The sequence below is a fragment of the Narcine bancroftii genome, chromosome 5 (genome assembly GCF_036971445.1).
Source record: "Narcine bancroftii isolate sNarBan1 chromosome 5, sNarBan1.hap1, whole genome shotgun sequence".
NCBI lineage: Eukaryota > Metazoa > Chordata > Chondrichthyes > Torpediniformes > Narcinidae > Narcine > Narcine bancroftii.
This window is the reverse complement of record NC_091473.1, coordinates 233,711,118-233,723,460: the sequence shown is the minus strand read 5'-3', so window position 1 is coordinate 233,723,460 and position 12,343 is coordinate 233,711,118. Positions and strand designations below refer to the sequence as shown.

The following is a 12,343-nucleotide window of genomic DNA, read 5'->3' as shown; positions in this document are numbered from 1 at the left end:
TCACTTTTGTTGAAAATGTTACCTGCCAGGCAAATGGTCATCAACCCTTTCACCTGTGTTGCCCACATCTTGATGCATGCTGGTATGGGCTGCTTCATTTTGCTGAATATTTAATAAAGCTCCCTGTCCCCTGCATACATGCAGCCGAGGTGAGGAAAACCCTATCCAAGGTGAACCCACACAAAGGCATCGGGACAAAACAACATACTTGGTTGGGTACTGAGGGACTGCACAGAACAATTAACGCAGGTTTTCACGGACATCTCAATACCTCACTGCTACAGTCCATTGTCCTTGCAGGATTCAAGGCAGTCACAATCATCCCGGTACCCAAGGGAATGACAATAACAGACCTCAATGACTACTGCCCTGTGGTACTGACCTCCACCATTATGAAATACTTTGAGCGACTGGTGATGGAATGATTCAAAGCACACCTTCCAGAAACACTGGACCTATTTCAATTTGCCTGTAGAAGAAACCATTCCACAGAAGATGCTAGAGCCTTGTTGCTTCACTCCAACCTGACCCATCTGGAGAACGACGCTTCATATTCCAGGCAGCTGTTCATTTATATCAGCTCAGCATTTAATACATTATTCCCCAGAGGCTGGTGGAGAAGCTGTACTTGCTGGGACTCAACACCCCTCTCTGTTATGGGATCCTGAACTTACTAATGGAAAGACCACAGTCTCTCTGGGTCAGTAGCAGAACATTGAGCACCGTCACGCTAAGTACCTCAGGACCACTCCTGTTCATGCTACTGACCCATGACGGCACCACCAGATCATCAAGTTTGCACAACAGTAGTTGGTCTCATCAGCAACAACGAGTCACACTACAGAGAAAAGTTGGAAAATCTCATGAAATAGTTAAAGAATAACAACTTGAGTCTTGAAATGGACAAGATGAAGGGTTTTTCATTGACTTCAGGAGGACCAGGAATGGCCACCCTCCACTATACATCAACAACACTGTAGTTGAGAGAGTGACGAGTGCCAAGTTCCTTGGAGTTCATTTAACTAATAACTTATCGTGGACACTGTTAGGTCTGTTTTGTTCATGAATGAGTGAGACAAACACCAGGCTGAGTCGAAATCAGGGTTCTTTGTTCTTTATTACCGGATTGTAACACTTGCGACCAACCATGTTAGTCGGAGAATGCATTCTGCCGTTATCAGCAAGTGGTGTTTTTTTATACCTCAGGATACGTACTTAGTAAATGATCATACCATTACATTGTCCAATGAATAAACTGTTGCTATCCTTCTCTGTTAGTCTGCTGCACATCATTCTTGTTAGTGCAAAGCTTATCTTGAGTGTACAAGGTCACATCTGCATTCTGTTACTCCTTAGTACTGGGTGACTCCTTCTCCGGTCCCATCTCATGATGTTTTTACCTTACAACACCCAACATATCCTGACGTCTCGAAGGCTCAACAGTGACTTCACTTCCTGAGAAGACTGAAGCAGGCAAGGCTATGGCCACCATTAGGCCAACCTTCAATAGGAGCTCTATCGAGGGTGTCCTGGCCAGCTGCAACACAGTGTGGTACGGTTGCTGCAGACCAATGGATCAGAGGTCAATCCACATGATTATAAGAGTGGCAGAGAGGATCACTAGAGTCTCCCTCCCATCATTGTGATCTACTGGGTTTATTGTCTGAAGAAGGTGCATAAAATCATTGAGGACCCCTTCCAATTTGCATGCAGCATCTATACAGTTGATTCCATGGGGGAGAGATACAGGAGGATCAGAGCCAGCACCACCAGGCTGAGGAACAGCCTCTTCCCGCAAGCAGCGAGAATGTGGAACAACCAAAGGAACTGCTCGCACTGACCACTTGGGTCTTACAATGTACAAAGCAATATTTATTCATTCGTTTGTATTTGCATTGATAAAGCATTACTTGTCCTGCATATGTATCGTTTTTTTTTTTTTAATTTTTTTATTTTTCACACCATAAATCACAATAGCCATGATATACACTTTCTCTTTTCCACACATTTACAGTGACTTTTTCTCCACCCCCCCCCTCCCTCCTCCCAAGCCACCCCCCCCCACCCCCCCCTCTCATCCATTTTAGGTATACAATCTAGGTTGCATTAATTCAGTCAGACAATGTTGTCATTCAACAAAAATACACCAGAAATTCTACTGAGTCCATTCTTTTCTTTTCTTCTCCTTCCATCAACTTAGGTAATGTTTGTTCCCGGTAGGTTTTCGCTATTGTATTTAATGTAAGGCTCCCATACTTGTTCGAATATTTCAATATTATTTCTTAAACTATATGTTATTTTTTCTAATGGAATACATTTATTCATTTCTATATACCATTGTTGTATTTTCAAATTATCTTCCAATTTCCAGGTTGACATAATACATTTTTTTGCTACGGCTAGGGCTATCTTGACAAATCTTTTTTGTGCATCTTCCAAGTCAATTCCAAATTCTTTATTTTTTATGTTACTTAGGAGAAAGATCTCTGGATTCTTTGGTATATTGTTTTCTGTTATTTTATTTAATATCTGATTGAGATCATCCCAAAATTTTTCTACTCTCTCACATGTCCAGATTGCATGAATTGTTGTTCCCCTTTCTTTTTTACATCGAAAACATCTATCAGATACTGTTGGGTCCCATTTATTTAACTTTTGCGGTGTAATGTATAGTCTGTGTAACCAATTATATTGTATCATACGCAGCCTCATATTTATTGTATTTCTCATCGTTCCAGAACATAATTTCTCCCATGTTTCCTTTTTTATCTTTATATTTAAATCTTGTTCCCATTTTTGTTTAGTTTTACCATTTGTTTCCTCATTCTCCTTTTCTTGCAGTTTGATATACATATTTGTTATAAATCTTTTGATTAACATTGTATCTGTAATCACATATTCAAGGTTACTTCCCTTCCCTCTGGTAAACTCAAATTGCTTCCTAATTTATCTTTCAAGTAGGATCTCAGTTGGTAATATGCCAGCGCTGTATCTCCAGTTATATTGTACTTATCTCTCATTTGTTCAAAGGATAAGAATCTACTTCCTGAAAAACAATTTTCTATTCTTTTAATCCCTTTTTTTTCCCATTTTCTAAAGGAAAGGTTGTCTATTGTAAAAGGGAGTAGCTTATTTTGCGTCAATATTAGTTTTGGTATTTGATAATTTATTTTATTTCTTTCTACATGAATCTTCTTCCATATATTGAGGAGATGGTGTAATACTGGAGAAGTTCTATGTTGTACCAATTTTTCGTCCCATTTATATAATATGTGTTCAGGTATCTTTTCCCCTATTTTATCTAATTCTAGTCTCGTCCAGTCTGGTTTTTCCCTTGTTTGATAAAAATCTGATAGGTACCTTAATTGTGCGGCTCTATAATAATTTTTGAAGTTTGGCAATTGTAAGCCTCCTTGTTTATACCATTCTGTTAATTTATCTAGTGCTATCCTCGGTTTCCCCCCTCTCCATAAAAATCTCCTTATTATTTTCTTTAACTCTTTGAAGAATTTTTCTGTCAGTTGTATTGGCAATGCCTGAAATAAGTATAGTATCCTTGGAAAAATGTTCATTTTAATACAGTTTATCCTTCCTATCAGTGTTAGTGGTAGCTCTTTCCAATGCTCTAAATCGTCCTGTAATTTTTTCATTAGTGGATTGTAATTGAGTTTATATAATTGGCCTAGATTTTTGTTTATTTGCACACCTAGGTATCTTATTGCCTGCATTTGCCATCTGAATGGGGATTCCTCCTTAAATTTTGAGAAATCCGCGTTATTCATAGGCATTGCTTCACTTTTATTTACGTTTATCTTGTATCCCGACACTTCTCCATATTCCTTCAATTTCTTATATAGTTCTTTTATTGATAGTTCTGGTTCTGTTAAGTACACTATCACATCATCCGCAAATAGACTGATTTTATATTCCCTGTCTTTTATTTTTATTCCTTTTATATTATTATCTATTCTTATCGATTCTGCTAGTGGTTCTATAGCTAGCGCAAACAATAATGGTGATAGTGGGCATCCCTGCCGCGTTGACCTGCTTAAGTTAAATTGCTTTGATACATGTCCATTTACTGTCACTTTCGCTAACGGTCCCTCATATAATGCTTTAATCCAATTAATATACTTCTCCGGTAAACTGAATTTTTGCAATACTTTGAACAAGTAATTCCATTCTACTCTGTCGAAGGCCTTCTCTGCGTCTAAAGCAACTGCTACTGCCGGTGCTTTATTTCTTTCTACTGCATGGATTAAGTTAATAAATTTACAAATATTGTCTGTTGTGCGTCTTTTTTTGATAAATCCAGTTTGGTCTAAATTTACCATTTTCGGTACCTGTTCTGCTAATCTGTTTGCTAATAGTTTAGCTATTATCTTATAATCTGTGTTTAGCAGAGATATTGGTCTATATGACGCTGGTGAGAGTGGATCTTTCCCTTGTTTTAGTATCACTGTAATTATTGCTGTTTTACATGAATCTGGTAAGTTTTGTGTCTCATCAATCTGGTTGATTACATCCAGGAGGGGCGGTATTATTAGATCTTTAAATGTTTTGTAGAATTCTATTGGGAGTCCATCCTCTCCTGGTGTCTTATTATTTGGTAAATTTTTTATTATCTCTTGTATTTCTACTGTTCCAAATGGTTCTGTTAATTTATTTTGTTCCTCTATTTGTAGTTTTGGTAGTTCAATTTTAGTCAAAAATTCATCTATTTTCCCTTCTTTCCCTTCGTTTTCAGTTCGGTTTAATTGTTCATAGAATTCTCTGAAGTTTTCCTTAATTTCTTTTGGATTATATGTAATTTGTTTGTCTTTTTTCCTTGTTGCCAATACCATTTTCTTAGTTTGCTCTGTCTTAAGCTGCCATGCTAAGATTTTGTGTGTTTTTTCACCTAGTTCATAATATTTCTGTTTTGTCTTCATTATATTCTTCTCCACCTTATATGTTTGTAATGTTTCATATTTTATTTTTTTATCCGCCAATTCTCTTCTTTTGGTTGTATCTTCCTTTTTTGCTAATTTTTTTTCTATGTTTATTATTTCACTTTCCAACTGCTCTGTTTCCTGATTATAGTCCTTCTTCATCTTGGTTGCATAACTTATTATTTGTCCTCTAATGAATGCTTTCATTGCGTCCCATAGTATAAACTTATCTTCCACTGATTCCGTATTTACTTCAAAGTACATTTTTAATTGTTTTTCAATAAATTCTCTAAAATCCTGTCTTTTAAGTAGCATGGGGTTTAATCTCCATCTATACATTCTTGGAGGGATGTCCTCTTGCTCTATTGCCAATAACAGGGGTGAGTGGTCCGATAATAGTCTAGCTTTATATTCCGTTTTCCTAACTCTCCCTTGAATGTGGGCTGATAACAGGCATAGGTCTATCCTTGAGTATGTTTTATGTCTAGTCGAGTAGTATGAGTATTCCTTTTCTTTTGGGTTTTGTTTCCTCCATATGTCCACAAGTTTCATTTCTTGCATTGATTTAATTATAAATTTGGTTACTTTGTTCTTCCTGTTAATTTTTTTCCCCGTTTTATCCATATTTGGATCCAAATTCAGATTGAAATCCCCTCCTATTAGTATGTTCCCTTGCGTATTAGCTACCTTCAAAAAGATATCTTGCATAAACTTTTGATCTTCTTCGTTAGGTGAATATATATTAAGTAGATTCCAAAGCTCCGAATATATCTGACATTTTATCATAACATATCTCCCTGCTGGATCTATTATTTCCTCTTCTATTTTAAATGGCACATTTTTGCTAATTAATATAGCCACTCCTCTTGCTTTTGAATTATACGATGCTGCTGTTACATGTCCTACCCAATCTCTCTTTAATTTCTTGTGCTCCAATTCAGTTAAGTGTGTTTCTTGGACAAATGCTATATCTATTTTTTCCTTTTTCAGTAAATTTAGTAGTTTCTTCCTTTTAATTTGGTTATGTATTCCATTAATATTTAGAGTCATATAGTTCAGCGTAGCCATTTTATATTTTGTTTATCTTCTCTTTCCGTTTTTCCATCATTACCTTTCCTCCTTTTCCATTTCTCTTTTCTTATTTTCAACTCTTTACCAGACAACATTCCTACAACATCCAACATTTTCCTTATTCTCCTATTTCTATCTTCTTTATCCCCAATCTCCCCTTCCCCTCCTGAGTTGTCCTTTATCCCTTGTCGGACAACCACATCTCCCCTCTCCATTTGGATTTGCGAATCCACTCGTAAGCGTCAACTGATTTTGCAGTGACCGCTCTTTTCCCCCACCCAGCCCCCCCCAGAAAAGATTTCACTTTTTATATGTCACAAAGGTCACTCTTTTAATTCCCTCCTTATTCTCTCTATTCCATTACCTTCCCTTATTAATTCTTGTCTATACTATCTATGTTTTCCTCTAATTACAGATACTTTCACGTATGCCCATTGCCTCTATTCACTCTTATACCTCTTTACCCGCATACATATCAATCGTGGTCATTTTTACCCTCATCACGTCTCCATAATGGAGGACCATCGCCTTCCCAAGATCGTATTATATGGCGAGCTCTCCACTGGCCACCGTGACAGAGGTGCACCAAAGAAAAGGTACAAGGACTGCCTAAAGAAATCTCTTGGTGCCTGCCACATTGACCACCACCAGTGGGCTGATAACGCCTCAAACCGTGCATCTTGGCGCCTCACAGTTTGGCGGGCAGCAGCCTCCTTTGAAGAAGACCGCAGAGCCCACCTCACTGACAAAAGGCAAAGGAGGAAAAACCCAACACCCAACCCCAACCAACCAATTTTCCCTTGCAACCGCTGCAATCGTGTCTGCCTGTCCCACATCGGACTGGTGAGCCACAAACGAGCCTGCAGCTGACGTGGACTTTTTTACCCATTCCATAAATCTTCGTCCGCGAAGCCAAGCCAAAGACCCGTCTTCATCCCTCAGTCTATTTTTGTCTTTACCCACATACATATCAATCGTGATCATTTTTGCTCTCATTACCCGTCTTCATCCCTCAGTCTATTTTTGTAATTGTTCTGCAAATTTTCGTGCTTCTTCTGGATCCGAGAACAGTCTGTTTTGTTGTCCTGGAATAAATATTTTCAATACCGCAGGATGCTTCAGTGTAAATTTATATCCTTTCTTCCATAAAATCGCTTTTGCTGTATTGAACTCTTTTCTCTTCTTTAGGAGTTCAAAGCTTATATCTGGATAAATGAAGATTTTTTGCCCTTTATACTCCAGTGGTTTGTTGCCCTCTCTTACTTTTTCCATTGTCTTCTCCAGTACCTTTTCTCTTGTAGTATATCTTAGGAATTTTATTACAATAGATCTTGGTTTTTGTTGTGGTTGTGGTTTAGGGGCCAATGCTCTATGTGCCCTTTCTATTTCCATTTCTTGCTGTAGTTCTGGACATCCTAGGGCCTTAGGGATCCATTCTTTTATAAACTCCCTCATATTCTTGCCTTCTTCATCTTCCTTAAGGCCCACTATCTTTATGTTATTTCTTCTGTTATAATTTTCCATTATATCTATTTTTTGGGCTAGTAATTCTTGTGTCTCTTTAGTTTTTTTATTAGATTCCTCCAATTTCTTTTTTAAGTCTTCTACCTCCATTTCTGCTGCTATTGCCCGTTCTTCCATCTTGTCCATTTTTTTCCCCATTTCTGTTAAGGTCATATCCATTTTATTTATTTTCTTTTCTGTGTTGTTTATTCTTCTTAAATCATTGAATTCCTGTGTTTGCCATTCTTTAAATGACTCCATGTATCCTCTAACAAGAGCAAGTATATCCTTTACCTTGCCTTTCCCTTTATCTATTTCACTGTATTCTTCCTCTTCTTCCTCTGGGTTGACCATCTGTTGTTTCTTTGATGCCCTTTCCTCCTCTTCTTTCTTGTTTCCATTGTCTTCTGTGGTCTCTTCTTGCTGCAGGTGTTCTGCAGCTGTCGTTGCCGGCTGTGGAGATCGACTCCCCAGCTGGTCCCCCCTCCCGTCGGTGTGTTTTTTTTCATGCGCATCGCGCATGCGCGAGGAGTCGCGCATGCGCAGTTGCGCACTTTTACTCGGCTCTGTGAGCCATTGTTGTAGTTCTTTTTCTACCGACCTGAGGTAGTGGGGTCCTCTCTCCACAGCGGGCCTCTTTGGACAGGTAAGGCATTCACCTTTTTCCTCCGTTGTCTTCTCTTCCTCTCTTCTTTCCGTTGATTTTGATTTTTCTCCTTTTGTCTCCATCTTCTTTCCACCTTTATACTCACTTTTCTTTATCTTGTATTTCTGTGCCTTTGTATTTTCTCTTGTTTTTCCCGACTTTTCTGGAGAGGGCTGGAGTTCACCGTCCGGCCACTACTCCATCACGTGACTCCTCCTGTGTGTATCGTTTGTTGATATGTGTGTTATGTCTGGTTGTGTGTCTGTGTGTTTTGTACAATCAGATAACCATAAACTTGACTTGACAAATGTAAATGAATCTAGGGTAAATATCAGTAAACATTCCTGCTTCTGACCTCGTGGTGAAAAGAAAGTTATTGATGAAGCAGGATTCAAATGTTCTGTGATAAGCTCTCATTTTGTTTTAATTACAGATAACTATTAATCTGCCAAAATCTTATTTCTTTCTTTAAGAAGACAAGCTACTTGTATTAACCAATGGACCAAAAAACCCCAACCTGCCAATATCTATAGGGATACATATCAGATATGTTGAGAAATACTTTACTGCTCCAGCTGATCACTACATATTTATTATCGTAGGTATATATAAAACGTTAATGTTCATTTTAAATTTTCACAAAAAATTTCCTACATGATTGAACCACACAATATGTTCAATTGTAATTGCTGCCAGGGAGCTGAGGCACATACAAATATTTGCACACCTTTGATCTATAGAAAAAAGGGAACAGATTTAAAAAAAAGGCAGTGATTTATAATCTGCTGGCATTGGTTTGCACAATGTTGTGCCAATTCTAGAAAAATTAAATCAATTGATTTTTTTTTTCCAGTGTAAATTTATCTTTGGATTGAGAAGGCTTAGTGATCTAAACATCACGTAATGAGCCTGGTAAAAAAACATCATAAGGAAATGTTCCAATGACCGTCATTTGATACAGCAAGTGGACCAAAACAGGTGAGTAATTACTTGAGTTAAACAAGAAAGTCTGCAGATGCTGTGGTTAAGTGCAATACTCATTACTTGATTTATTTAAGACAAAACAAAAAAAAAACGAAACTGGCTTATATCATTCAGGGACAGGGTGTTTGCTTTGATAAAAGAGATTAATAAATTAATTGAGTAAAAAGAAATTGTTCCGGAGTAAGGGGAAACTGACTGCATTCACAGCAGGGAGCAGAGAGGTTCTTGCTGGAAATGTGAATACACGTTGAATTCTGAATGAGTAATAAGGCTGGGTTGACTTGTGGGGTCACATTTACTGCTGAACACACCTGAGGCTCTCCATTTCGGGTTGAGTTTCACAGAATCAGACCTCCATTATAGTGACGCTTTAAATTTCAACAAGATCCTTTCTGGAGTCCTGTGTGTGGCTTCTGAGTTATGGAAATGGTTAAAATATGAATTAACAATATTTATTATATTTATTTTATAAATTATACAATTGTATAATGATTATAAATTATAATAAATATATACATTTATTTTATAAACTTATTATACTTATTCAATAACTATAATCCAGAAAAATACTTCTGATACGCTTCAAAATAATGAAAAGCACTGGTTAATTTGGCCAAAAACAAATGGCGAGAGAATATATTTTCCTCACACATGAAGATAATTATGGAACAGACAATAAGGAACAGTGGCTGTATCCAATTTTTTTTTAATGAAAGGGTACTTGCATTGAGAGATATTAACAATATTCTGTTTCTACACAGGTAGGGAAAGCTATAAAAGTTATAATCAACAGAGTTTCATGTAAATTAAAGTGTTAACAGGGCAGAATTAGTTGAATTGGGCAGGTAAAACTTTCACTCAAAGCTTTCTTGTGTACTCATTTTGTCAATGCTTTTCTGAATCTCTCTTCTCTCTCTCTCTCCCAGGAACCTTTACTTTGGTGAAACTGAACAGGAGATTACTTCCATATTTCTCATTGGATGTTGCCTCTGCCACACCCCCCACCACCACCCACCCCCACCCACCCCCCCCCCCACCACATCCTCCCTTTCCCTGATGTCCCTGGCTTAAGAATTGTAATGACAATAGCCAGCCAACTTCTAATTTCTTAATTTATCATTTTGTTTCAACTTGACAATGGCCATCTCTAAAAGACTTGTCTTCTCACACAGATCTTTCAGAAAATATTGTCCATGATTCAATTTCTATCGAGGAAAAATGTTAATTAAAATTAGGCATAAACGTAGAATAGGGCATGCAAAATGGCATCCAATAAAGAGCATTACATATGTACATGAATGCCATTCCTGTGATTTTCAAACACACATGCATTGTCTGTTCTGTTCACAGGCCAGTCACAATGAGGTCAGAATGCCTGTACAGCTATTCTCTGCATAACTTAAAGAAGTCGTAAGTAAGCACAAGGTAGTTCCTTCAAGTACCCTGCAACCCCATCCCATGGTCAGGATCCCTGTCCTCTTCCAAAGCTTGTAACCTCATCTGCCACCAGCTCCCTATCCACAGATCTGATCTGTCAACCTCCTCCCAACCAACAAAAGAAACCTTCACAACCATTGAACTTATTATGCTCGATCAATGACTTTGTTGCAGAAAAGAACTCACAGACCCCACCTATGATTAAAGCATTCGAAACACATTGGAGGGCAAAGCAGGTCAAATCATGAAGGACTGTACCATCATGGTGCAAGGTACCTCCTCAACACCCAAGCCCAGCAACCCGGGGAGACGGCTGAGTCTTACCTGGGACACCTGCGAGAGTTGGCCTGACTGTGTCTGGCTGAACCCGGTGTAGGTGCAGAGGAGGTTGAAAGGCCGATCCGGGGCACCTTTGTCTGAGGGCTACGCTCGCGGGCCATCCGGCAGAAGCTGCTGGAAGACAATATCTACGCCCTAACCAAGACAGTGGAGGTGGTCCAAACCCTGGAATTGACAGCTCTGCTCATCGAAGCCTTCGATTCCAGGATCCCCCAGGCTCGCTCATGGCCCTCTCACACTGCAGCTGCAGTCCCAGACCAAGCTGGGGAGGAAAATATCGCTGCGGCAGGTGCCCAGTGCCCCTGTAAGTACTGTGGGTCATGGTGTGTGTCAGACCGACTGCCTGGCTAGGAACCAGTATTGTTCCCGATGTGGCAAGAAAGGCCACTTCGCTAATGTGTGCCTCTCAAAACCAGCCGGCAGCTCAGCGGCCCTCTATGAACCCCCCCTCCCCTGTAGACCCCTTCTACGTGCGCGTGCCAGGCGGTACCATTGTTCCCGCTATGACTTTTGCTTTCCCCGACTTCGACGGTGCAACATCCAGCCCCGCCAGCAACTGTCGCAGAGTGTGCCCTGAGCACCTGGACAAGCCCCCGCCCTCGCCAGTGCCACTCGCCGAGAACTATAGCGATGTCACATTCGGCTCACGGCATGATGTCACTTCTGGCTGATGTAATGACGTCACTGCCGGTGGCCGCGATAATGTCACTTCCCCCAGTGCAAAGAACACAGCTGGGGAAGGAGGCCAGTCACGCAACGGCCCCCCACATGCCGCCACCATTTTGGGCCAGGCAGCGGCTGACACGGAGGGCCCCCGAAGACATTGAGAATGACGTTGTCAACACGGGCAGTGACCAGGCTGCCCTACCGATGCTCCCCATGCCTCTGGGTGCCAACGGCTGCCACACACCACACACCACGACCGATGTCAATGTGGGCAACACGGGCGATGACCTGGCCACCCTACAGACGCTCCCCATGCCTCTGGACACCATAAATTGCTGCGCACAACCGGAGAGGGACAACTCTGACTCCGAGTCGGTCCTGGCCACCATCATGCTGCCAAGGACATCCCTCACGGCCTCAGGCTCTCTATGATGGATGTACAAGTCAACGGGCATCTAACGAAGTGCCTGTTCGACAGTGGCAGCACAGAGAGCTTCATTCACCTGAGGGTGGCCCACTCCCTGAGATTAAAAGTCCACCCCACCACCTGCTCAATCGTCCTTGCTGCCAAGGATAAAACTGTTGGTACCCTCAGGTTTGCTCAGCCGATATAAGTGTGGGAGTGGAGACTTACACAGGGTTCAGCCTCCTGGTCATGCCCAAACTCTGTGCCCCAGTCCTCCTGGGCCTAGAATTCCATTGCCACCTGCAGAGGGTCACCCTTGCCTTCAGGGGGGCCCCAACCTCCATTCACGTTACACAGTAC

The 12,343-nt window shown here is 40.3% G+C and overlaps 1 protein-coding gene and 1 long non-coding RNA gene across 2 annotated transcripts in view; one reads left to right on the top strand and one right to left on the bottom strand.

The window, feature by feature from the left end:
- LOC138765042 (uncharacterized) overlaps positions 1–10,410 on the top strand; it is a 52,880-nt gene extending 42,470 nt beyond the window's left edge. The window contains exons 3-4 of the long non-coding RNA XR_011358435.1: positions 9,005–9,129; positions 10,062–10,410. This is a non-coding gene — a long non-coding RNA (uncharacterized lncRNA). The remainder of the gene's footprint in view (positions 1–9,004; positions 9,130–10,061) is intronic.
- LOC138765041 (leucine-rich repeat-containing G-protein coupled receptor 6) overlaps positions 1–12,343 on the bottom strand; it is a 302,015-nt gene that overhangs the window by 56,115 nt on the left and 233,557 nt on the right. The gene's annotated exons all lie outside the window — the stretch shown is intronic.